At 40.7% G+C, this 27,198-nt stretch overlaps 1 protein-coding gene and 1 non-coding gene across 2 annotated transcripts in view; one reads left to right on the plus strand and one right to left on the minus strand.

Moving 5' to 3' along the window:
* GALNTL6 (polypeptide N-acetylgalactosaminyltransferase like 6) overlaps positions 1-27,198 on the plus strand; it is a 1,453,898-nt gene that overhangs the window by 289,755 nt on the left and 1,136,945 nt on the right. The window lies entirely within an intron of this gene.
* Positions 1,600-1,702, minus strand: LOC128052949 (U6 spliceosomal RNA). Its single transcript, XR_008199897.1, has one exon. It is a non-coding gene; the product is annotated as a U6 spliceosomal RNA (small nuclear RNA).

The following is a 27,198-nucleotide window of genomic DNA, read 5'->3' on the forward strand; positions in this document are numbered from 1 at the left end:
CAACGATGGTTATCTACTCATAGTGCTTGACCGCACAGGGTAGCCCAGATGGGTGGAAGGGATATTATGCTCGCTGACACACAGAAAGATAACTGTCTATTTAGAAGGGTCCTATGGCTTAAAGGGGGTGCCTAATGGCTCAGTGGTTAGTAATCTGCATGCAGTGCAGGAGACATAGGAAATGTGGGTTTGATCCCTGGGTCGGGCGATCCCCCAGAGAAGGAAATGGCAACCACCCCACTCCAGTATTCTTGCCTGAAGACTCCCATGGACAGAGGAGCCTGGTAGGCTACAGTCCATAGGGTCACAAAGAGTCAGACACGACTGAGCAACTAAGCACACTATAGCACACAGACATGTGACGTAAAAGAGAACTACGTTTTGGATCACTTCAACACTTGGAATATGGACACACAAATGAGAGCAGAGCTAGAACAAAACTGAACAATTTAAAGTGTAAGTGGGGAGTTTTAAAGAGATTTAAAACAACCAAAATGATTTCCAGGAACTGAAAAAAAAAAGTCATGACCCTAAATTTTTTAAAAATAAAATATGAATGTGTTACAAATGACCCATTTCAGGTTACATTTAGGTTGTGTATGTAGTATGATTTTTATTCCTACTGTGATGCTTATTTGACACCCTAAGCAAAAGTCAGACCACCAGGAAGTAGTCTGAGTGGCCATAACTGTCACTGACATGGTCCATGTTCTGGTCATTCTGTTATGTGATCTCCCCAGGATGCAAAGCACAAGAGAGCATGTTTGATGGAAATAGGGAGGGGCTAGGCACCCAGGAGTCTGAGAGGAAGGAGAATACTCCTAATAGGACAGGTGAGAGAACTTTAGTCCTGTCCGGTCTTGCAAAAAGTTTGCTGGGTGTGGAGCTGTGTTCCTGAAATTGTAAAATCTCAGTTCCAAATAAAATAAATGTATGTTTTCTTCTAAGGAGATTGAGGTAATTCTCAAAAAAAAAAAAAAGGTGTTTCTTTACGCTCAGTGAAGACCATCCCAAAGCTGAAGTAAAACATGGATGAACCTCAGGAATGAAGATGGTTAAACACTTAAGACAGAAACTAGTCTATAAATGCAAAATACATTTCATTATTCCTGTGCAGATAAATACATATACAGATATATGTATTTGTTGTTAAGTCACTAAGTGGTGTCCTGCACTTTGTGACCCCGTGGACTGTAGCACACCAGCCTTCCTTGTCCTTCACTATCTCCCAGAGTTTGCTCAAACTCAAGTCCATTGAGTTGGTGATGCCATTCAACCATCTCATTCTTGATAAAAGACGAACATATCTTCACAGAAAGTCCAAAAGTGTGTTTTTATTAGATATGTAATCTTTAATTAAGTTAGAATTTCACTTTCCTCTTACTACCCTGGGTCACTTTTGGAGGTTTTCTTTTGCTTAAATGTTGCATAAAAGGCTAAACTCTCTAACAAACCTATGCTATGGTTTATTTTGTTTTAAGATTTTTTAATTAATTAAATTATTTTAACTGGAGATTAATTACTTTATAATATTGTGGTGTTTTTTTGCCATACATTGACATGAATCAGCCATGGGTGCCCATGTGTCCCCCCATCCTGAATAGTAAGGAGCACTTCGTCAATTTACATGCCATACTTGTGCAAGGGCCAGACTAATCTTCTCTGTATCATTCCAATTTTAGTATCAGTTCAGTTCAGTCACTCAGTAGTGTCAGACTCTTTGTGACCCCATGAATCGCAACACATCAGGTCTCGCGGAGTCCACCCAAACCCATGTCCATCGAGTCAGTGATGCCATCCAACCACCTCACCCTCTGTCATCCCCTTCTCCTCCTGCCCTCAATCTTTCCCAGCATCAGGGTCTTTTCCAATGAGTCAGCTCTTCTCATCAGGTGGCCAAAGTATTGGAGTTTCAGCTTCAACATCAGTCCTTCCAATGAACACCCAGGACTGATCTCCTTTAGGATGGACTGGTTGGATCTCCTTGCAATGCGAGGGACTCTCAAGAGTCTTCTCCAACATCACAGTTCAAAAACATCAATTCTTCAGTGCTCAGCTTTCTTTATAGTCCAACTCTCACATCCATACATGACCACTGGAAAAATCATCACCTTGACTAGATGGACCTTTGTTGGCAAAATAATGTCTCTGCTTTTTAATATGCTGTCTAGGTTGGTCATAACTTTCCTTCCAGAAGTAAGCGTCTTATAATTTCTTGGCTGCAATCACCATCTGCAGTGATTTTGGAGCCCAAAAAAATAAAGTCTGACAGTGTTTCCACTGCTTCCCCTGTTTCCCCATCTATTTGCCATGAAGTGATGGGACCGGATGCCATGATCTTCGTTTTCTGAATGTTGAGCTTTAAGCCAACATTTTCACTCTCCTCTTTCACTTTCATCAAGAGGCTTTTTAGCTCCTCTTCACTTTCTGCCATAAGGGTGGCGTCATCTACATATATGAGGTTATTGATATTTCTCCAGGAAATCTTGATTCCAGCTTGTGCTTCTTCCAGCCCAGCATTTCTCATGATGTACTCTGCATCTAAGTTAAATAAGCAGGGTGACAATATACAGCCTTGACCTACTCCTTTTCCTATTCGGGACCAGTCTGTTGTTCCATGTCCAGTTCTAACTGTTGCTTCCTGACCTGCATACAGATTTCTCAAGAGACAGGTCAGGTGGTCTGGTATTCCCATCTCTTTCAGAATTTTCCACAGTTTATTGTGATCCACACAGTCAAAGGCTTTGGCATAGTCAATAAAGCAGAAATAGATGTTTTTCTGGAACCCTCTTGCTTTTTCCATGATCCAGCGGATGTTGGCAATTTGATCTCTGGTTCCTCTGCCTTGTCTAAAACCAGCTTGAACATCAGGAAGTTCACAGTTCATGTATTACTGAAGCCTGGCTTGGAGAATTTTGAGCATTACTTTACTAGCATGTGAGATGAGTACAATTGTGTGGTAGTTTGAGCATTCTTTGGCATTGCCTTTCTTTGGGATTGGAATGAAAACTGACCTTTTCCAGTCCTGTGGCCACTGCTGAGTTTTCCAAATTTGCTGGCATATTGAGGGCAGCACTTTCACAGCATCATCTTTCAGGATTTGAAATAGTTCAACTGGAATTCCATCACCTCCACTAGCTGTGTTCATAGTGATGTTTTCTAAGGCCCACTTGACTTCACATTCCAGGATGTCTGGCTCTAGATGAGTGATCACACCATCATGATTATCTGGGTAATAAAGATCTTTTTTGTACAGTTCTTCTGTGTATTCTTGCCACCTCTTCTTAAAATCTTCTGCTTCTGTTAGGTCCATACCATTTCTGTTGTTTATCGAGCCCATCTTTGCATGAAATGTTCCGTTGGTATCTCTAATTTTCTTGAACAGATTTCTAGTTTTTCCCATTGTGTTCTTTTCCTCTATTTCTATGCATTGATCACTGAAGAAGGCTTTCTTATCTCTTCTTGCTATTCTTTGGAACTCTGCATTCAGATGCTTATATCTTTCCTTTTCTCCTTTGTTTTTCACCTCTCTTCTTTTTACAGCTATTTGTAAGGCCTCCCCAGACAGCCATTTTGCTTTTTTGCATTTCTTTTCCATGGGGATGGTCTTGATCCCTGTCTCCTGTACAATGTCACGAACCTCATTCCATAGTTCATCAGGCACTCTATCTATCAGATCTAGGCCCTCAAATCTATTCCTCGCTTCTACTGTATAATCATAAGGGATCTGATTTAGGTCATACCTGAATGGTCTAGTGGTTTTCCCTACTTTCTTCAATTTGAGTCTGAATTTGGTAATAAGGAGTTCATGATCTGAGCCACAGTCAGCTCCTGGTCTTGTTTTTGTTGACTGTATAGAGCTTCTCCATCTTTGGCTGCAAAGAATATAATCAACCTGATTCCAGTGTTGACCATCTAATGATGTCCATGCGTAGAGTCTTCTCTTGTGTTGTTGGAAGAGGGTGTTTGCTATGGCCAGTGCATTTTCTTGGCAAAACTCTATTAGTCTTTGCCCTGCTTCATTCCACATTCCAAGGCCAAATTTGCCTGTTACTCCAGGTGTTTCTTGACTTCCTACTTTTGCATTCCAGTCCCCTATAATGAAAAGGATATCTTTTTTGGGTGTTAGTTCTAAAAGTTCATGTAAGTCTTCATAAAACTGTTCAACTTCAGCTTCTTCAGCATTACTGGTTGGGGCACAGGCTTGGATAACTGTGATATTGAATGGTTTGCCTTGGAGATGAACAGAGATCATTCTGTCGTTTTTGAGATTGCATCCAAGTACTGCATTTCAGAATCTTTTGTTGACCATGATGGCTACTCCATTTCTTCTGAGGGATTCCTGCCCGCAGTAGTAGATATAATGGTCATCTGAGTTAAATTCACCTATTCCAGTTCATTTTAGTTCACTGATTCCTAGAATGTCGACGTTCACTCTTGCCATCTCTTGTTTGACCACTTCCAATTTGCCTTGATTCATGGACCTGGCATTCCAGGTTCCTATGCAATATTGCTCTTTACAGCATTGGACCTTGCTTCTATCGCCAGTCACATCCACAGATGGGTATTGTTTTTGCTTTGGCTCCATCCCTGCATTCTTTCTGGAGTTATTTCGTCGCTGACCTCCAGTAGCATATTGGGCACCTACTGACCCAGGGAGTTCCTCTTTAAGTATCCTATCATTTTGCCTTTTCATACTGTTCATGGGGTTCTCAAGGCAACAATACTGAAGTGGTTTGCCATTCCCTTCTCCAGTGGACCACATTCTGTCAGACCTCTCCACCATGACCCGTCCATCTTGGGTTGTCCCACGGGCATGGCTTAGTTTCATTGAGTTAAACAAAGCTGTGGTCCTAGTGTGATTAGATTGACTAGTTTTATGTGAGTATGGTTTCAGTGTGTCTGTCCTCTGATGCCCTCTTGCAACACCTACTGTCTTACTTGGGTTTCTCTTACCTTGGGCGTGGGGTATCTCTTCACGGCTCTTCCAGCAAAGTGCAGCCACTGCTCCTTACCTTGGATGGGGGGTATCTCCTCACCACTGCCCTTTCTGACTTTCAACTAGGCCCTCCTGCGCCCACGTAGCCACCGCTCCTTGGACACGGGGTTGCTCCTCCCTGCCGCCACCCCTGGCCTCCGACGCAGGGTAGCTCCTCTCGGCCGTTCCTGTGCTGTTGCAGCCTAGCACTCTGGGCCGCTGCCCCTGGCCTTGGACGTGTGGTAATGACTCTTGGCCGCCGCCCTTCGGGCATGGGGTCCTCCCAGCTTTTGCCCCTTACCTCCGATGTGGGGTAGCTCCTCTCTGCCGTGCTTAGGGTGCCGGTCACAGCCACCCACGCTTAGAGTAACTTCTAAACATAATACTTTTCCTCATGATCTGCCTCCTAATCTCTAAAGTTATCTCAGACCTCTCTCTCAATATCAGTGTCCAAATGCCTTGTAGAACATGTTGTTGTTGTTGTTTAGGTCACTCAGTTTTGTCCAACTCTTTGCAACCCCATGGACTGTATCCTGCCGGGCTCCTCTGTCCATGGGATTCTCTAGGCAAGAATACTGGAGTGGGTTGCCATTTCCTTCTCCTGGGGATCTTCCTGATGCAGGGATTGAACCGACATCTCCTGCATTGCAGGTGGGTTCTTTACCACTCAGCCTCCAGGGAATCCCTCAACTTCTTCTCTATCATGGATATTTTGGAAGGAGCATCCTCCAGTAAGCCACACAAACATTCTTTCAGGTGCATCCCTGCTCTGGCTTCCACCGTCCACCCACTTGTCATTACCAGCCAGGGATGGTGAAGGCTCGCTTGTCTCCTGCACAAATGTCAGGTTTGGTGTGCTTGCCACAGACAGGTTTTTATTCACACAGCAAATACAGATGGGCTCATGGATCCCTCAAGAGATTGTGCAGAAATTATTCTTTCCTGGTGGAGTATGAAAAAGATGCTTAAATGTGAGGAGAATCTTTCCCTGATATATTAGTGATAGTTGGGCATATAGCCTGAATAAGCATATTTTCAGTATAGTTTGTAATCTAGGTCAAGAGAGATGATTAAAATCAGCTACACTCCATAAGCATGGAAAAAGAATTCTTAAAATTATAGTTGATAATGATGCTCAGATTCATTCAGCCACTATTCAGCATAAAAGAGATTCTCCAGAATTAACAGATTAATCATAAATATATGCAGTGTACAGATATGTATTGATCATAAATTCCCCATACAATATTATCTGCCAACAAATGTGTACCTTCAGCAAGATCCATAAGCCATAAATGGGGCTATAACTAGGACACCTCTCCCACAGAATCCCTCACTGGGGATTTGATATTTGCCTTGACTGATTTAGTCATTCCACAAATATTAGTTGAAAGCCTACTTTGTAGCAGGTATGGTGCTGGGTGCTGGAACACAACATGAAAAGAGCAGAAAACAGACTTGCTTTCTGAACTTTTCTTGTATGTAGGGATAAGGGTAGGAAGAGGAATATACATACATATCTATATTTATATCTATAATGTAACATAAAGCTTTTTGAAGAAAAATCAACTGGGTAAGGAGGTAATGGGCTTCCTTGGTGGCTCAGTGGTAAAGAATCCAGCTGTCAATGCAGGAGATGGGGGTTTGTTTCCTGGGTTGGGAGAATGCCCTGGAGAAGGAAATGGCAACTCACTACAATATTTTTGCCTGGAGAATCCCATGAGCAGAGGAGCCTGGTGGTCAACAGTCTGTGGGGTCACAAAGAGTCAGACACAACTGAGTAACTGAATACTCACTCAAGAAGGTAATAGCAGAGGGTGAATGGAGATTATATTCTCAGTGGGTTGCTTCTCCAGCATCTCAGATAAGGTGGTCTGGGGACAAAGGAAGATACTAGGTACATGGCCTGCCTGCCAGGAGCATTCATGGATGTGGAAATACCAAGTGCATAGCCTGACTCTAGAACAGTCCAGGTATATTCTGTGAATCTGCAGAAAGGAGGCTTTGTGGCTGAAACAAAAGGTGACTTAACAACTGTATTTTCAGGTCAAACTATTTTCCACAGTTACTTGAATTTGGGACATGGGGGCTACTTGATCAAAAAGAGACTGGAAATCAGGAAGAGATTAAAGCAAAAAGAAAGAAATGTGAGAAAAAAGGGTTTAAGAAGTAACTAAAGAGGGATTTCTTGGTGGCTCAGTGGTAATGAGTCTACCTGCCAATGAAGAAGACCCCTGATCCAAGAAGAATTAGATCCCTGATCCATGAAGACCCCACATACTAAGGAATGGCTAAGCCCAGGGAAACTCCTGAGCCTGAGCTCTGTGAAAGAGAATCCACTACAGTGAGAAGCCCTTGAGCTGAAGGATAGAATAGCCCCCACTCACTGCAATTAAAGGAAAACCTGCACAGCAGGCAAGACTCATTGTAGCCAAAAATAAATAGAATTATAAACAAAGAACTAAAGAGTAGAAGATGATTCCATAGTAAATGAGATCTCTGTTCATTGCCTGAACTCTAGAAAGACAAAATGTGTTTTAGTCAAACACCATTTTGACTGGTGTTTATATTAACCAAAACACCAGCCCTGGGATAATATCTTTGCAAAACCACTCAATGGGAAAATAAGTTTGATATTCCCTTCATCTTTGTGACTATAAAATATTATTACATGTATCCAAATATATGAGAAGAGCCAAGATGCTCAGGTAGTTGCATTGATCCCAAAATTGTAGAAACTGAGATTGTTTTGTTCATTTTGAAACAGTTGCATTAGTTGCATTAAAAACAACAGAGATCTGATAGAATGAGTGCAGCCTGTTTAATGAGGGTAAAGAATGTGGTGTTTATTTTATTTTTTTTTAAAGAGGCTCCAAAATACCAGGGCTTAATGATAATGAACCACAGGTGGGCTTGGTAACATGGACTCACCCAGGTGCCACCTGTGAGGAGCGGGGGAGAAGGAGGCTGGGTCAGAGGCACCTTGCTCAGCTACTCACTTCGACATACACTCCAGGAAAACTCTGACCCCCAGCACCTTTCAATTGGACCTCACCACCATTAAGAACAAACATTTTCTTTGCTGCAAGGGAGAGGTAAGTTTAAAATTCCATCTCATGTTAATGATGGAGAGGGCACCATTTTTATTAAAATATCGTAGTGTTAGGATTTCTCTGCCACCTGGAACTTTCTTATTGCATCTTCCTTCGACTCCATGACTTCACAAAGAAGTAAAGCTCAAGGTCAGTCGCTATGGTCCATTTTCTCTGTGTATAAAGCTCATTCGGCATCCAGCTAACCACACCAGTATTTTGTTGCTTTGTTTTTTCCTTGTTTCTGGCCAGTTGGTCAATGAGTTTAAGGTAGCATTTGTCTGTATGGAAAGAAATGAAGAGCAGCCAAGTGAGAACAAGCAAAACCATTTATTCTGAGTTTGCTAAAATTACAGGGAGTCTGCTACGACTTGTGTCACAGCAGAGACACCAAGGCAGGTGGAGGAGAGGAGAGGGCAAGCTTTAGAAGATGGGGGGCTTCGGTGTGTCCTGGATGGAGGGCATCGGCCCAGAGATGCTAAAAGCAGGCAAATTGTTGAAGCAGGACATGGTGTCTTATTGATGAGGGTGAGTATTTGGCTTTCTCTGGTCGGTCCTACGTTAGAAGCAGAAACAGAAATGGGGTCTGTCATCTATTCGTCAACTCCTGGTCATGAGGGGCTGATTGTTACAGATATTAGTTGGCTTTCTGGATTGTTATTGGATATGATGGTCTGATGTCCTTCAAGCCTGACCGTGCTGCCTATTGTAGAAAAGAGATTTCCAGGGCAGGGTATTTCTGGTTGTGGATCGAAGTTCTACTTTTGTGTATAGTAGTCTGGTCATTGTCCTATTGTGCATTTGGGATCTTATCTGTAAGTTAGCTCATTTGTGGGTTTTTTGAAAATTACTGTACAGTTGCTTTACAATATTGTTAGTTTCTTACTACAATGCCATCAGCTATAGGTATGCGTATATCCTCTCCCTCTTGAGCCTCCCACCTCACCCCCGTCCCACATATCTAGGGATTTTTTTTTTAAGCCAGTGTTATAGCAGATGGCTTGCTCAAGGAATCTGAAGGCACCACTGTGACAGAATGAGGAATCCCACTGGTCCTCCATACCTAAAAGTAGTTTTCCCCCTGGACTTATGTAACACCACACTTGACTGGATCCATTACTATCTGACTGGTTAATTTTACTCAGTTCTCTCTCTTCGTCTATCTTCTAATGAATACATTTTGTGAGGACGAAGGATTTGGTCCTCATATTCTCTTTTCTTTCCTCTACGTTTTTTCCTTAGTAATGCCTCTAGTTTCAGAACTTTCATGTATCCTGTACACTGAGGACCCTGAAAACCATGTCCTCAAATAATACGTGTCCTGAACTCCATAAATGTAAAATGTAACTGAATCCTTGCCATCTCCACTAGACTGTCTGGAAAGTATCTCGGACTTCTAGGACAGCATAAAACTGTTCAGTTCCACCTCACAAGCATTGTCCACCCCTATCTCCTACTCATTCATCTTAACATGGGCTGCCTTAACACCATAGACTGTGGCTTAAACAACAGAAATTTGTCTTCTGACAGTTCAGAGGCTTCAGAGGCTTCAGAGGATTCTGAGATGAGGGTCCCAGCAAGGGCCAGTTCAGGCAGGAGCCTTCTTCCTGGCTTGCAGATGGCCAGCTTTGTGCCCTGTGCCCATGTGGCTGTTCCTGGATCAGGGTATGGAGAGGAGCACTCACTGTACCTTCCTCTTATTGTGGAAAAAAAAACAAATGAAGTGAAAGTCACTTAGTCCTGTTTGATTCTTTCAAACCACATGGACTATACAGTCCATGGAATTCTCCAAGTTAGAATACTGGAGTGGGTAGCCATTCCCTTCTCTAGGGAAATCTTCCCAACCCAGGAATCCTACAGGGGGCTTCCCAGGTGGCTCAGTGGCAAAGAATCCCTTCCACTTGCGATGCAGGAGACGCAAGAGATACAGGTTTAATCCCTGGGTCAGGAAGATCCTCTGGAGGAGGAAATGGAAATCCACTCCTCCACCCCAGTATTCTTACCTGGGAAGTCCCATGGACAGAGGAGCCTGGTGGGCCACAGTCCAGGGAGTCATAAAGAGACACGACTGAGCGACTGAGCATGAATGCAATCCCTACAACGTTATGAGGACCTCACCCTTATGTCGCCGCCTGGACCAGAACAACCCCCAAATGGCCTCCTCTCCAAACCTTCAAGTTAGAGTTTCAACATATGCAGTTAGGTGGAGGGGACACAGCTGAGTGCTCAGCGAGACCCTAGAGAATGACACTCATTCCCTCAGTCATTCAAGCTGGTGCCTAGAACCCTTGATTCCTCTCTTCAAGTCCATGTCCAGTCCATCAGTAAATGCCAGCTTTATTTCCAGTACATGCTTCATAGCCAGACATGTCTCAGCATTTCTGCCAGTGATATCTTGGTCCAAGCCACCATAATTCCTTGGCTACCAGTGGCTTCCTAACTGTGGAGGAGGAAATGGCAACCCACTCCAGTATTCTTGCCTGGAGAATCCCATGGACAGAGGAGCCTGACCGGCTACCATCTATAGGGTTGCAAAGAGTTGGACATGACTGAAGCAACTTACTACCACCACAACTTCCTAACTGATTTGCTTTTCTCCAGTCTTTCCCCGTATGGTTGTTTTGATTTTTTTTTAAATGTTTTTTGTTTGTTTGTTTTTAAACTTTTTATTTTGCTTTAACAGTATAGCTGATTAACAATGGTTTCACGTGAACAATTTAAGTGACTCAACCAAATATAGACATGCTTTCCCTGTATAGTTGATTTGTTTTCACAGCATGGAGGATTTTACTAATGCTATTTTCCTTATATAAAATCTAACCATTCCTTTACTTCCCAGTTCACATGGCAAAATAGGATTTTTCTCTGGCATGTGAAGCCCTGTATGATCTCATTCCTGCCTCTTAGACATCATAGGTCCTCCTCTATCCTTTGTTTCACTAGATATGATTCTCTAATGTAACTAAGAAGTCATGTCTCAGCAACATGCTGCCTGCTGTTCCTCTGCTTGATTCCCTCTTTCCCAAGGTTTCCACAAAGCTTTTTACTATTTTGTCTTGAAGCCGGCAATCAAATATCATCTTTTCCAAGAGGTCTTCCCTCCCTTTAAGAGATTCACAGACTTTCTCTAGCACACTCTCCTGTTACGTCATCACTGTAGCACTGAGTCCTTGAAACAGTGTTGTCACTAAGTTCTTTGTGGCAATGAATTCCATTTTTGATTCACTTGACATAATCACCGAACTGAGAACAGTACCGGACTCAGAGCAAAGACTGAACAAACACACTTGTTGATTTATCAAGAGAAACTCTGGTTGGGAGAGTGCAAAGAAAAAATGGTGAAAGAGAAACAGTATTCAGGTTTCTTTAAGATATAGAAAGGTAGGCTGCCTTCTGGAGATAACAGCTGGCTGCTATGATGTTGATTGCCTGTAAAACATTTGTGGGTCATCGGGAGAAAAGAGATAACTTTGGCTTCTTCTGTTCCTCTAGAGTTTCACCTGGAGAAATAAACAGAGGTAGAGGAATTTTGATTGATTCTGCCAAGGGTTAGCCATTCAGAAGCAGCAGTAATTAATTAAGGAACTAAAATATAAGTACAGATAATCCATCGCCTGAGGTGGAGCTCAGCACCAGGGCTGGAAATGGGTGAGAAGCAGCTTGGCTCTGAATTACAAAGGGCTTTAATAATATAGTAAGATTGTTCAGCAAGCTACTGTGTGTGTGTTCAGTCGTGTCTGACTCTTTGTGACCTTATGGGCTATAGCCCACCGGGCTCCTCTGTCCATGGAATTCTCCAGGCAAGAATACTGGAGTGGGTTGCTGTTTCCTTCTCCAGGGAAGCTTCTCAATCCAGGGGTTGAATTGGTGCCTCTTATGTCTCCTGCAGTTGCGGGTGGGTTCTTTACCACTGAGCAACCTGGGAAGTCCTTACAAAGCGCTTTAAAAGAGGTGCCAAAATATGCTGAGGGACGAGCTCTCCAATCAGATGTTAACAGCTGAAGATGGGTGGAGACTGGTTGGTTGCAGCAGTTGCCAATGAATCAGGCCTCATGTTAGTGTGTTTCACTTTTGGTATGATTGGAAGAGCCTTGATCTTGACTTATATACATGTGTGTATAAATTACTTAACAAAAAAGGATTGTTAATCCTACAGTCTCCATCCCAATTTACCATTGAAAAATTTCAGGTGTTATTGACTATTGCAACCAAATATGTAAAATCTCCGCAAAAGTAGATTCCATCAAGCGGTAAAGAGTATAAAACCTCATGTAGAGGAGAATTAATCCCAAACAAAGAAAACATTTGGCTGATTAGTTTCAGCCAGTTCAGTGACAGCTCATGTCAACATGTCACAAGTGGATTTCTATTCTCTATATTTTCTTTTGTTGATGGGTCTGCTTTAAATTGGGCTTCCCTTGTAGCTCAAAGGTAAAGAATTTTCCTGCAATTCAAGAGACCTGGATTTGATCCCTGTGTCAGGAAGATCTCCTAGATGAGGGCATGGCAACCCACTCCAGTATTCTTACCTGGAGAATCCCATGGACAGAGGATCCTGGGAAGCTATAGTCCATGGGGCTAAGAGTCAGACACAACTGAAGGGTCTTAGTGTGCAGGCACGCTGCTTTAAATTGTAGGCATTGTCATGTTCACACTTTAAAAGCTAGGAAGGTTGTTGGTTTTTATGTAATGATTAGTTACAGACAGTCATATAACCATGATGATATCAGGGTTGGGAAACTCAAGTTATGCACCCAGGCAATGCCATAAGGAGAATGCCCTGAAAAAAACAGACATTGTTCCTACTTGTGCTATAAAGTGCTCAAGGCAGCACAGAAAACGTGGCTTAAATTAAGCAAAAAAAAATTTTTTTTTTTTCAAATTGCAAAGACTTAAGTTGTAGTTGTGTCAGCTGCACCAAGGGAGGAGCTATTTCTTAAGATTAGATTCACTCAAGAGGCTGTTTCTTAGCTGGAAGGGTGAGGGGAGGGTTTTCTTTTGCATCAAAACCGACTGCTTAAATCTGCTTTGTCACCTTCGAGAATTTTCTTTTCTGTCTTTAATGTTGTTGTTGTTCAGTTGCTAAGTCGTGTCCGACTCCACCCCCATGAACTGCAGCACACCAGGCTTCCCTATCCTTCACCATCTCCCAGAGATAGTTCAAATTGATGTCCATTGAGTTGGTGATGCCATCCAACCGTCTCATCCTCTGTTGTCTCCTTCTTCTCCTGGCTTCAATCTTTCCCAGCATCAGAGTCTTTTCCAGTGAGTCAGCTCTTCGCATCAGGTGGCCACAGTATTGGAGCTTCAGCATGAGTCGTCCCAATGAATATTAGGGGTTGAGTTCCTCTATGACAGACTAGTTTGTTCTCCTTGCTGTCCAAGGGACTCTCCTTCTCCAGCACTACAGTTTGAAAGCATCAGTTCTTTGGTGGTCATTTGTAACAGTTATTATCTAATAGTGCACGACAGTCAGCCTCTGTGTAGGTGGTTCTGCATGCACAGATTCAATAAATGTTCAAGAAAATAAATCCCGAAAGTTGCAAAAAGCAAAACTTCAATTTGCCATGGCCAACAACTATTTACATAGTGTTTGCATCCTATTTACAACTACTTACATAATATTTACTTTGCATGAGTTGCTTTAAGTCATCTGGAGATGATGAAAAGTACCCTGGAGAAGTGTATGAAAGTGAAAGTGAAGTCGCTCAGTCATGTCCGGCTCTTTGCGACCCATGGACTGCAGCCCACCAAGCTCCTCCATCCATGGGATTCTCCAGGCAAGAATACTGGAGTGGGTTGCCATTTCCTTCTCCAGGGGATCTTCCCAACCCAGGATCGAACCTAGGACTCCCACATTGCAGGCAGACACTTTAACCTCTGCACCACCAGGAATTGTATGTTGATATAAGGGACTGGATAGTCTTGGATTTTGGTGTCCTTGGGTGGTCCTGGAACCAAAGCCCAGTAGACACCTAGGGTCGACTGTACTCTTAAAACATTTTGTTCATAGTATAAAATGATGAGGTTTCCCTGGTGGCTCAGTGGTAAAGAATCCTCCTGCCAAGCAGGAGACGTGGATTCAGTCCCTGGGTGGGGAAGATCCCCTGGAGGAGGAAATGGCAACTCACTCCAGTATTCTTGCCCAAGGAATCCCATGGACGGAGGAGCCTGGCAGGATACAGTCCATGGGGTCACAGAGGGTTGGACATGATTGAGTGATTAACAGTTTTTCACATAAAATAACGATGTTGATATTATACACAGTCTTGCATGTTTTCTATTTTTTACTGTCACTTATTTTAAGAATTTCAATTAGCTTTTGTATCTTAGGAGTATTATGACTTTTTTATGGTTTATCACAGGATATTGATTGTAGTTTGCTGTGCTATATAGAAGGACCTTACTATCTATCCATTTTGTATTAAAACATAGTAGTGTGTGTATCTGCTAGTCCTAAACTCCCAACCCATCCCTCCCCCATGCCCCTTGCCCAACATTAATTTTAAAATACCACATTTGATTTCTAAGATGTTCATGTTTAGAGAAAACCTTGTATTCATTCTCTTTTTGCTTATCTCTTACTGTGATCTGTAAGTAAACATTTCAAGTAATTAAAGAGCTGCTCATCTACCTATATTCTGATTTTTCCTCTTTACTTGAATGCTATGGAATATGCTTTCTTTAACAAGTCATTTGTATTTCCTTAAAAAAAAAAAAAAAACTTTCCAAGCTTAACTTGTCTCTTAAGAAAGAAGATGTTCAGATAAAGTTTGCCAGTAGCTTCCACAAGAGTCAAAATGACACTTTTATCTCCTTTGTGCTCTAATGCACTGCCGGAGATGAGAGAGAGTCAGAGAATGAGGGAGAGACAGACAAGGAGAGGCAGAACCAAAGGAAAGCAGAGGAGTGCTCACTGTTGGACCAGTGGGGAATCACAGAACAATGCGGAAGACAAAGCACTGAGCAAGGTAATTATACCTGCGATATCCTTTAACCTGGTGCGTAATGTAGACTTTACAAATATACTGTGTGCACTTACATTTCTAAGATACTTCAATTATGGTATGTTATATAAAGCTCTTTGGTCTATTTATGCAGATCATTTGCTTTTGGCTTAATTAATTGTCTCGCTCTTTCCCAGAGAGGCATGTTTGGCAGAAGAAAAAATTCCACTGGGTGAAAATCAGACTTTGTAAGCGACATGTGCCAGGTTGTGTGTTTCTCTCCTAATAGCACCACCGTCAGGGACTTGACCGAGATGCCCAAGAAATCTTCATTATTGAGAATTTATGTTTCTCTGGTGGCTTCCATTTGCAAAATGAGCCTCGGCCACATATTAAACATTGATAGCTGATGCCACTTTATTGCTACTGGTCTATTCAGCATCTCTTTTCACAGAACACAATCTGCATAATTAGAAAATAGCCCAACTTCTGTATCTGGTGCAACAGGAGTGTAAAGATGTCACACTCTTCCTAGGGTTTCACATGCCAACCTTCATAACACAAATGTGATAATAACATTCTTTCAATTTTATAGTGTTCATAGGTACACTGGATAGTGTTCACGAAACTAAAAGTGAGACAAAGGAAAGATATTAATTTATTAAGACAAGCAAAACATCACATTAACTTAGATGTTAAGTAAAATTTGGAGAGAATTTACTACAGCAGGAAATGACCATAGCCATAGCATTACCAAAAGTAATTGCAAGACAAATGAGACAGCTTGTTTCATATAAACCAGCCCACAAACTATTCATAGTATTGCTCTACATTTTCCATTCATATTTTTCTTATCATTTATTTCTGTCCCATTTAACTAAATCTCCTAAAGAGATTTTTAAGGTATCTTCTAAAATACCCTCACGTAGTATCTCTGTCATTTGTGAAAATGTCAAGTTTTACATATGATAATATTAAGGGATTACAAAAAATGAAATATGAGGCCAGCATTTAATTTAGTGATATGATATGTACATTGGTAACTCATAAATTAAATCCAGCCAGACTTGATTAAGTGCTAACAATATGCATAATGTGTGTGTCAGTCATGTCCAACCCTTGGTGACCTCATGGACTACAGCCCACCAGGCTCCTCTGTTCATGGGATTTCCCAGGCCAGAATACTGGAGTGGGTTGCCATTTTTGCCATTTCCATCTTCAGTGGATCCTCCTGACCCAGGGGTTGAATCCATGTCTCTTGCAGTGGCAGGTAGGTCCTTTACCAGCTGAGCCATCAGGGAAGTCACCCTATACATAGGAATATCTTAAGTATTAAAAGAAAAATGAATAGGCTGCTTCAATTTGGTTGGAGTAGCAGATCTGCTTTGAATTAGTCATTTAGATTCAGAACCTTCTTGGTAGGGTCTGTGTTGATTTAAGGCTATTTTGTTGTCTTTGAGGGAAAAAATGCTTGTTGTATTTTTTATAGGGAATTAGACTTGAAAATTTCCAATTTTGTGTATATTTTTGACCATGTCTTTAGAATGTGTTCATAGGAAAAAAATCTAAGTTAAAAACATTATAAAATAAATTGAGGTTTTATATATTAAGGTATTCATTGAAAAGATAAATTGCAACAGGCTCATTGAACAGGAGGCAAGCATGCTCAAATTGCTCTTTAAACAGCACTGTTACTGATTTGAGAGTTTGCGTCTGAAAATGTATGTGCACACACATACTTGCACAGAGATCTTTAACTGTACGTATATATTTTACGTCTTCATCCTTGTCTCTGCCTGTATCTATATCCATATCTGTGTAACAGTTTATATGACTGACCATCTGTGTCCTATTACATCCCTACCATGAGATTCCTCTGTGAGTTAGGTTTGTACTCTGACGTTTTTAGTGAGCAATATGTCATAGATATTCTTCCAGTCATTAGACACACAAAATATATATGTTTCTGTTTATATGTAGATATATGATGAGCAGAAAGATGTAGAACATTATTTTCCTAACTACTCAGTATCCTGTATTATGGCATTTCATGTTCATTTTGCTAAGATTCATTAAAAATTATTTAGATTACATAACAAACTTTATTATTATAAGTAGTGAGTGCTTCTATGTATGTCTTTATTAATTAATTTCCTTAGCTTCTTCTTATACTTTTGATTTATTGATAAGACATAATGTATGAATATTGCAAATATTTACACATATTACTCAGTTGTCTACAAAAATGTTGAATCACTTATATTTCCACTTCTTAATATGTATTATCATTGTGAGTAAAATTTTTTCACTCAAATAAGTGAAAAGTTCTTTGTGTTCATTAGTTCATTTTTTCATTTGAAAAATAACTTTTCTATTCATTCCCTGTTTTGTATGTTCAATGGCTTTTAAATATGAATTTTTCATTTTTCTACTGTGATAATTATTTCTTTATATTATGATTATTTTAATATAATATGGATATTTACCTAGTATCATAAATGGGACACACTTTTTTGCCTGATATTATTTTTTTATACTTTATGATTTTAAGAAAATTTAGAAAGAGTTTCCCTAAGAAAAATCTTAATGTTCATATAGTTAAATCCAACATTTTTTGTATTTATGATTTTACCTTCATGCTTAGAAATGACTTTGCTATGTGATATAGATTATTTATATAATGTATGTACCATTCATATTTTCATTTAATTTTGATACTAAAATATCTGTGTGAACACAGATTTTTCTTTCAGTTTAGATGTAAGATTTAATAACTCACCAGTAGTCCCAACATAAGTTTTCACATAAGACTTATCTGTAACCTTGAAATGCCACATTTTTTATCTACTAGGATTACATATGTGTATGTGTGAACATACAAACACATATATAATTTATATGACTATTGCATAAATTATTCTTTACAGTTAAGTGCTAATGTGCTTCCCAACTGGCACTAGTGGCTAGTCGTAAAGAACCCGCTTGCCAGTGCAGGTGACATAAGAGACATAAGTTCAATCCCTGGGTCAGGAAGTTCCCCTGGAGAAAGAAATGGCAACCCACTCCAGTATTCTTGCCCAGAAAATTCCATGGACAGAGGAGACTGGTGGGTTACAGTCCATGGGGTAGTAAAGATTCAGACATAACTGGGCACATACTTTTGAAAATTTGTAAATTTATAAACATATATGTATGTGTGCTTATACATTTAAATAATAATATACATTTCATATACTGCATGTAATTTGTGAGTGGATAGATCATAAAATTGAATCAGATTCTTATTTTTCTAATGTATTTAACTGATTTATTTGGATTCAATGATAAAGCAGTCAGGTCAAGAGGACATTTGGCACAGTGCATGAATTATTCCACTTAAGAGAAAATAAATGTAAGTTCCAGTGGAATCCCTACACAGGTCAAATACTTCCACATTAGCTTTCCTGCACACTCTTTCTCTAATAATACGCTGATAATCCAGCAAGCCAAGGGCTCACCACATGCTGCCTCTCTTAAGCATCTCCTGATGCCATCATTATTCTAATCTGGTGCCAGCCATGATCAAAATGTATATTCACATCATCTACTTAAAGCAATTCTCTGGAGGATATTTTGAATGCCCTGTGTTCAGATAACATATAGCACTCAAATGCATGAATATATCTGGGCAAAAGTAAGTAGAGAAAGAATAGATGTTTAGAAGGAGGCAGATGCCGGGGAGGAAGACCAGAGCCTTCAAGTGGATGTGTTGTGGAGAGTTATTCTTCATCTTTATCTTCGGTTTATACTCACGAGAGGCAAGAAACAGGCTGCAACTGGTGTTTGCACTAATTCCGAGATGACTGAAAGAAATGTGAACTTCAAGTAGGTTGACGACGTCTCCAGGGCTGTGTTTGGACACCAGCGTGTGCCCTTGTCGCCTGCAAGTGTGTGAAGGACAAGTCTCCCTAAATAATAATTGCACCTTCCTCCATGCAAAGTGCCAGCTTTGGTTTGTTTCTGTCATTCTCCCTCCTTAAAAGCATGCCATTCTTATAAGCACTGTTCTTTTATTAGATACATTCAGACAGCATAGTTTCCGTGTTGAGAAATAAACTAAAGCCATAAGGGACAACTTCAACTCCAAAAGCAGGGAACTGAGGGCTCCGTTGTCAGTGGTACAAAGAGATTCACTTCAGGGTTCCTTAAATGATGATTTTCCCTCTATACTTGTGAGCAGTTTCACTCTCCCCCATCCCCGCCCCCTGTCACATTGTTCACTCTTTGACAGAGAAAAAGAAAGGAAAGCACAAAACAAAATTAAGAACATCTTAAGTACTTTAAAATAAAAGGGGAATATAATTTTTTGGAAAATGATAAAATGTAGAGGATGTTGATTTAGTTGCAGTGAAGTGAAGTCTCCATGAAATACACAAACATAAATGGATACTGGAAATTTGAAAAAAAAAAAAAAGATTTAGAAAGTCCGTTTTTATTAGAAATAAGATTATACAAAAACTATCTCCTTTCTGGGCATATAACTGCTCTACAATGTTGTGTTAGCTTCTGCAGTAAAACAGTGTGAATCAGTTGTAAGTATACATATATCTGGGGCTTCCCAGGTGGTGCTAGGTGTAAAGGACCCACCTGCCAATGAAGGAGACATGAGTCATGGGTTCATACCCTGAGTTGGGAAGATCCTCTGGAGGAGGGCATGGCAACTCACTCCAGTATTCTTGCCTGGAGAATCCCATGGACAAAAGGGCCTGGCGGGCTACAGTCCTTGGGGTCCCAAAGAGTAGGACATGACTGAAGCAACTCAGCACTCATGCATGCATATACCCCTCCTTCTTGAGCCTCCCTGCTCACCCCCATCCCGCCCCTCTAGATGAGCACTGAGCTGAGCTCCCTGTGCTATGCAGCAGCTTCCTGTTAGCTATCTATTTCACACGTGCTAGCATATATACGTCAGTGCCCACCCTCCCCTTCCCACTCTGTCCATATGTCCGTTCTCTGCATCTGTGTCTGTCTCTTTAAAAAATGCTTGAGATACTGGTGTTGGGATTGCATCCCTGATATTTTGCCAGGACCTGCTTCCTCTACTTCTTTCCTGTCTTTTTCCTAATCATTTACCAACCAAGATCCAGCTCCATCCTGGTGTTGTCTGGTACACCATGTTCTCTCTTCATTTTACATATTATAAAGTCCAAAAATTCATATGGTACACAATTTTATATTAATAATTATGTTAAAATTTTAATCTATAAAATTTTAATTTTAATCTATAAAATTTTAATCTATAAAATTTTATATATTTTAATATATAAGTTCTACCTATATTTGACATATATTACTTTTCCAGGTTATTTTGCTTCTCTGTTTCTTTTCCATGTTTTTGCTAGAACAGTTGACCAGCAAGGATGGTGAATTGTGCTTATTGTTATTGGGGCACACCTGGACAGACATGTGGTTGTCACTAAGGTAGCATCCAGCAGGCTTCCTCTCACTTTATTTATCCAGGAGAGATTCCTGAACTGACCATGGACTTGATCCAACTTAATGGATACCCATGCTTTTGTTATTCATTAAATATCTACATGACTTTTCAAGTTGAAAAGGCACCCTGTGTAATGACATAAACAGAGGCTATGAAATCAGAAAGACCTGGGTTGGTGTCTTGCCTCTACCAGGTAGAAATTATATGATCTTGAGAACAGCATTCGTTTGAATCTCAGTTTCTTAATCTGTCACAAGTGAAGGAAAATTCTACCTCATTTAAATATTCTAAGAGTTTGAAACCTGAATTTTGAAATTGCAAGTAAAAAGCATAAATATGTAAGATTCCAAATGAATAGTAGGTGTTATTACAAATCCTAAAAATCAAAAAAGTTAAGAAAAACAAGTCAATATAGGAAATAGTCTTTGTAGAAACATACACTAATCAAATAATCACACAAATACATGTAAAATTCTGTCAATAATAAAAGTGCCGCTGAAATGCTCAGAGTAGGAAAGTGGGATGCAGGATGAATGGAGGAGATGATGGTACTGATGCAGGCAGGAGAGGGGGGGACCACAGGAGGCTAGCAGGAGGTGATGGCAGGTTAGACAAGGTGAGGTTGGATGGAGAGAAGCAGACCAATTCAAGGGCTATTTTCAAAGTAAAGTCATCAGATTAATGAGGGATTATATATAGAGAGAGAACAGAAAGAATCATTGTTAAGTTTTTCAAGCATTCCTCTACAACCATAAAGCTGATTATTAGGCAGAAATCTGGGAAAGGAAGTCTATTTGGTTAAAACAAGCGGACTTGACTGGACGAAGGGTGAAATCTGTGCAGTGACTCATGCTCCTGCGGTTGTAGAAAGGAAAAATAAGACAGACAAGGGGCAAAGACTGAAGCTGAGCACAGGAAGGCGTGCCTGCCAAGGAGAGAGACGGTGGGCATCAGAATTTAAGAGGAGAAGGAGACCAAGGGAGACTGTATCAGTGAAGCCACAGGAAAAGAATGTTACAAGTGAAGCCATGGGAAAAGCATGCTACAAGAGTCGGCTCGTCATTCCAGAGGCTCAGATGGTGAAGCACCCACCTGCCAGTGCAGGAGACACTGGTTCTATCCATGGGTCAGTAATCGCCCCTGGAGAAGGAAATGGAAACCCACTCCAGTATTCTCGTTTCCAGTATTCTCGTTTTCAGTATTCTGGTGGACTACACACAGTTCATGGGTCACAAAAAGTCAGACATCACTGAGCGACTAACATGTTTAAATAGAAAAAATGCAACCACTATCTTACTGTGGTTGATACAATAGAAGTCACATGAGATTTCAACGAGCTGCACAGCAGGGAGAGATGAATTTGGAGGAATCTGGACTGTCTTTGGATGAGGATGGGATGAAAGATGAGGCCAGGAGACAGCTGGGTGATGACGGTGTTTTTTAAAAAAATTTACTGCAAATGAGGTAGATGGATTTTTTTTTTTTTTTTTCACAACTCAGCTCATGACCCTTGGTCTTTTCTCTGTGTTCTGCCTTTTCCCTTTTAAATGTAACATTTAGAAATGAACTATTTCCCCATGGCTTGCTCCTTCTGGAATCTTCTCCATTCTATCTCCCAGCGTTTTGGAAGGGCAAGACCCATAATTCATCCTTATAAATCACATCTTTATCCCATGCCTCACAAACCATTTGGGGGTAAATCCCATTGGCTGTATCGTCAAATGTATTCAGAATGAGAATATTTTCATCATCTTCCACAGAAAACTCTCTGGCCCAAGACATCTTCATACTTCATTTGAATAATTTCAACATCTCCCTAAGTTCCCTCAGTGCCTAGTCTTGCCCCTTCCCCCAAACCAGTTCTCAGCAACACAACCAAATAGGTCCTTTTAACACATACTTTCTTTCTATATTTTCATTCTTTTAGGTATGCAGTCGCTAAGTTGTGTCTGACTCTTTGTGACCCCATGGACCCCTCCAGGCTCCTCTGTCCATGGGATTTCTTACTGGAGTGGGTCACCATTTCCTTCTCCAGGGAATCTCCCAACTCAGGAGGCAAACTCATGTTTCCTGTGTCTCCTGCACTGGCAGGTGTGTTCTTTACCACTGAGCCACCTGAAGTCCAGCAGAAACTATAGTAGGGCAGACATGGTCCAGTGACTGTATCATTGTCCTATGGCTAACAACTCAAAAAGTGCCTCATACATTGCAGATGCTCATTTAATATTAATGAGGAAGGAAGGCCGCTATGGTACTGAAAAGGAAAACTACAGACTGTGAGTATGAGCTGAGTGTGGAACCCGTGGAAGTCCATCACTGAAGCAGTGGATGACAAACAAGGTCCAACAAAAGGGATCAATGAGTAACCACAGGTATAAAGAACACCTGCAGAGACGGAGGTGGGAAAACAAGAGGAAGTTTGAAGATTGCAGATTTATGCCAGGTACCTTAGAAAATCAAACAAAATGAGAACTGAATAACTCTAGTGGTTTGTCTAATAGAGGTGGTTGAGGATGTTGAAATTAACTATTTACAGAGAAGTTACTTAAATGTAAGTGTGGGGACAAGATCGCACTAGGTTGAAATGATGAGATATAAGAAAATGAAAAAGGAAATGAATGGAAGAAATGCTGAGAGTATGATACACTGGAAACTCATGATCACAGAATAAAAAAATATTAATTCTACCATTTCTTTTTGCTGTTAGATAGAAACTGAGTAATATAACTGAATGAAGAGGGGGAAATGACTGTATTATAATGCAAGTTCTTGTTGTGCCATTAACCAGATCAGTGCTCTTCTGTGAATGGACTGTAGTGCGGAGGTATTACTCTCAGCTTAGACCAGTCCCCTTCAGTCAGGAGCAGTTTCATGTGCTTACAGCATTGCACGGTACAGAGGTTGACACTTTTTATGTGGCCCATGCTGTGTACATAGTAGGGATACCTGTCCTACAAGAATTCTTACACATCTGACTAAGAAGATGTATTATATCCATTGCAGAATTGTTAGTAATAGCAAACAAAATAGAAACACTCTCAATGTATCCACAAGAGACTGAGGATATATAATAGAATTAACAATGAAGCATTACTCTGCAATTTAAAAAGAACTGTAACCACACGGAGACTTTATCCATCCATAAACCTAGTCTCTATCTGAAAAGGCTGACTAGCTCTGGCGCTTTCATATATGCAAAGAGTGTCTTCTGTCATCATTGCTGTGTTGCCTCTTTCTGATTGTTTGGTCACTCAGATGGTAAAGAATCAGCCTGCAATGTGAAAGACCTGGGTTCGATCCCCGGGTTGGGAAGATCCCTGGATAAGGGAATGGCAACCCACTCCAGTATTCTTGCCTGGAGGATCCCACAGACAGAGGAGACTGGAGGACTATATAGTCCATGGGATCACAAAGAGTCAGACACGACTGAGCGACTAACGCTTCTTTGAACACCTGGAAAGTTATTGGAACTGCTGGGCTCCAGTTATTTCATTTCCCTAAATCATAGATATGACTCCATTTTGTCTAGAAACATATTAGGAATAGCAAGTATTTTTCAAAAAGGGAGTGAAGCAGGGGCATCTTGTGAGCATTGAGTGCAGCAGTCCAGTAACCAGGGTTTTAGTATTTCTCTTGGCTCCTTCCAGATGATTGTGTCTGCACAGATCCTGTAGCCAGATATTGCAGGACCATAAATCAGATGGATCCCTAGGATGGGGAGATTATACCTGTGTTACAACTTCTGAATCCCAGCTGGAACTCTCTCCTGGGTTTTCTCCAATTGACAAAGTATCACTATTTGCTTTTGTGCAATCTAGGTGTCTGGTTTGCAAACCAACATGCAGGTTTGCAATATGTTGGCTCCAAAGTCCCAATCATTCCAAGTCCATGAATCTTTCTAATCTTGAAATGACCTTACCATGGCTTTTATTTTTGGTTTTGTTTTTATTAAATAGAATGCCCAAAACAGTTTAGCCCAAAGTGTGTCTAGACTTTTCACTTGCAAACTGAGCCCTGATTAGATCAGTCTGTTTGGTCTATCAAATTTTGCTTTTCTTCATCAATAACTCTTAATACTATTTCACATGGATAATGAAGTATATACAGTTGGTGATTGGCATGTAAAATCTGCATTTGCTAAAATATGAGAATGAGGATAAGTAAGCATAGCCAGGAAGCATTGTCATGAAGTATTTAAGATCCATTCTCATGTAAAATAATTTAGCAGAATCCTTCCTGAAAATTCAACCCATAATTTGAGAATCAGTCACTTAAATCTCAACAAGATTTCAAGGGGAACAGTTTTCTAAGCTATGAAGTATGAGATGGTGTCTTCAGAAAAGATTACAGTGCATTTTTTTTTGTCTAGAATTTCAATGGAAGAGATTGTAAGAAAATAAATACATATACATAGGTAAAACTGCAAACTATATAGTAGTCAGTGAAAAATGCAAAGTCTGACTCAGTAAAAATTGTAGGAATACTTAATTTTGATACTCAGATATATTGAAAGCATTCATTAGTTATTAGAGCTCTTGAACAAAAGCATATTTGAGGAGTACATGCAAGAAAGAGATAAACTGATAGGGTTTATTTATTTTTTAAGGAAAAGATACAGAGGCAATGTAACCACCCCAAACCATTTTGGAGCAGTGTAAATAGTCAAGAATTCATACCAGAATTCCAGAATTACATGATGTGATGAAAATGTGTAATGGAAGGAACTGGGTTCAGAAGCTCAAAGAGATACATGCTCCCGCATGCGCATAGCAACATTGTTCACAGTAGCCAAGCCATGGAAGCAACCTACCTAGGTGTGAGCCAGCAGATGGATGGACAGAGAAGATGTGGGGTGTGTGTGTGTGTGTGTGTGTGTGTGTGTGTGTGTGTGTGTGTGTGTGTGTGTGTGTGTATGTATGCATGCCATGGAATATTAGCTTTAATAAAGAAGAACATCCCACAATTTGCAAAAAAATGGATGGACCTGGAGGACATTATGCTAAACTAAATAAGCCAGACACAGAAATACAGACACTGTATCATCTCACTTGTATGTCGAACCTAAAATAGTCACACAGAAACAGAGAGTAGAAGAGTGATTGCCAGGGGCTAGGGGATGGAAGAATGGGAAGTGATGCTCAAAGGGTGCAACACTGAACTGGCATAAAGTAAATAGTTTCTAGAGATTATCACACAGCACTTGTAGCCAACAATGTAAGAAGGTAGATCTTCTGTTAAATGTTCTTGCTGCTGCTGCTGCTGCTAAGTCGCTTCAGTTGTGTTCAACTCTGCGACTACAAAGACGGCAGCCCACCAGGCTCCCCCGTTCCTGGGATTCTCCAGGCAAGAACACTGGAGTGGGTTGCCATTTCCTTCTCCAATGCATAAAAGTGAAGTTGCTCAGTTGTGTACAACTCTTCGTGACCCCATGAACAGCAGGCCTATCAGGCTCCTCCATCCATGGGATTTTCCAGGCAAGAGTACTGGAATGGGGTGCCATCACCTTCTCCGAAATGTTCCTAATACACTAAATAACAATAATAATGAGGTGAGAGGGAAAATTGAGAGATGATGGTATGTCTATTACTTTAATAGTGATAATAATTTCATAAGTGTATACTTATTCTCTAACATTGAGTTATATACATTAAATGTGTACATTTACATGCTAATTATACCTAATTAAAATTATATATAATATATATATATATATATATATATATATATATATATATATGTATGTTTATGTGCTGTGCTGGGCTTAGTCACTCAGTAATGTCTGACTCTTGCGACCCCATAAACTGTAGCCCTCCAGGCTCCCCTGTCCATGGGGATTGTTCAGGCAAGAATACTGGAGTGTGAAGCCTATCCCTTCTCCAGGGAAACTTCCCAACCCAGGAACTGAACCAGGGTCTCCTGCATTACAAGCAGATTCATTATCCGCTGAGCTACCAGAAAAGCCCATATATGTATGTATGTATGTATGTGTATATAATGAAGTTCTTTCCAGCTGGCAGTAGTGGTAAAGAATCCGCCTGCCAGTGCAGGAGATTTAAGAGAAGCAGGCTCAATCCCTGGGTCAGGAAGATCCCCTGGAGGAGGGCATGGCAACCCACTCCAGTGTTTTCGCCTGGAGAATCCCATGGACAGAGGAGCCTGATGGGCTACAGTCTATTGGGTCACAGAGAGTCAGACAAGACTGCAACAGTGTAGCATGCATATATGATGAAAGGATCTCTAACAGAGTAACGCATTAGGAATTAAACAGGTACTTGTTTAATAGCCGTATTATTAATAATAGTTTAATTTAAAAGTATTTTCCAAGGGTGGGTTGATTTGAGAGAATACCGTTGAAACATGTATATGACCCTCCAGGAGTTGGTGATGGACAGGGAGGCCTGGCATGCTGCAATTCATGGGGTCGCAAAGAGTTGGACACGACTGAGCGACTGAACTCAACTGATGTGTATGACCATGTGTAAAATAGATGACCAGTGCAAATTCAATGCATGAAGCAGAGCACTCAAAGTCAGTGCTCTGGGACAACCCAGAGGGATGGGGTGGGGAGTGACGTGTGTGGGGAGGTTGTTCAGCATAGGAGGACACATGTGCACCCATGGCTGATTCATGTTGATGCATGGTAAAAACCACCACAATATTGTAATTAGCCTCCAGTTAAAATAAATAAAATAATTTTTTAAAGTA

The sequence above is a fragment of the Budorcas taxicolor genome, chromosome 8 (genome assembly GCF_023091745.1).
Source record: "Budorcas taxicolor isolate Tak-1 chromosome 8, Takin1.1, whole genome shotgun sequence".
NCBI classification, from domain to species: domain Eukaryota; kingdom Metazoa; phylum Chordata; class Mammalia; order Artiodactyla; family Bovidae; genus Budorcas; species Budorcas taxicolor.